The 231-nt window shown below is 53.7% G+C and overlaps 1 protein-coding gene and 1 long non-coding RNA gene across 2 annotated transcripts in view; both read left to right on the forward strand.

The window, feature by feature from the left end:
- Positions 1 to 231, forward strand: part of ADAMTSL5 (ADAMTS like 5) — a gene marked incomplete at its 3' end in the record, with an annotated part of 29,949 nt that overhangs the window by 13,000 nt on the left and 16,718 nt on the right. The gene's annotated exons all lie outside the window — the stretch shown is intronic.
- Positions 1 to 231, forward strand: part of LOC111729529 — a 2,381-nt gene extending 2,150 nt beyond the window's left edge. The window contains exon 3 of the long non-coding RNA XR_002776266.1: positions 160 to 231. This is a non-coding gene — a long non-coding RNA (uncharacterized LOC111729529). The remainder of the gene's footprint in view (positions 1 to 159) is intronic.

The raw sequence follows: 231 nt of genomic DNA on the forward strand, positions 1-231 counted from the left end.
CATGTGGATGGTACTAACGATATTCACCTCCGAGAGTTTCGATGTAGATACAAAGTCATTTGATATAAATATGAGCCCTTATGTTTTCCGAGGTCCTTAGGTTCAGAAGTTGCAGTGGGATTTAGGGAGGGGGCCCGAGCCCTTTCATGCGTCCCGCAGCCGCAGCAATTCACCCCCGTGGAACGTGACGGCCCTGAGAGATGCCTGGCCAATGCTGGGGGCTGGGGACCG

This window comes from Pteropus vampyrus, unplaced genomic scaffold (genome assembly GCF_000151845.1).
Source record: "Pteropus vampyrus isolate Shadow unplaced genomic scaffold, Pvam_2.0 Scaffold267, whole genome shotgun sequence".
In the NCBI taxonomy this organism is placed as follows: Eukaryota; Metazoa; Chordata; class Mammalia; order Chiroptera; family Pteropodidae; genus Pteropus; species Pteropus vampyrus.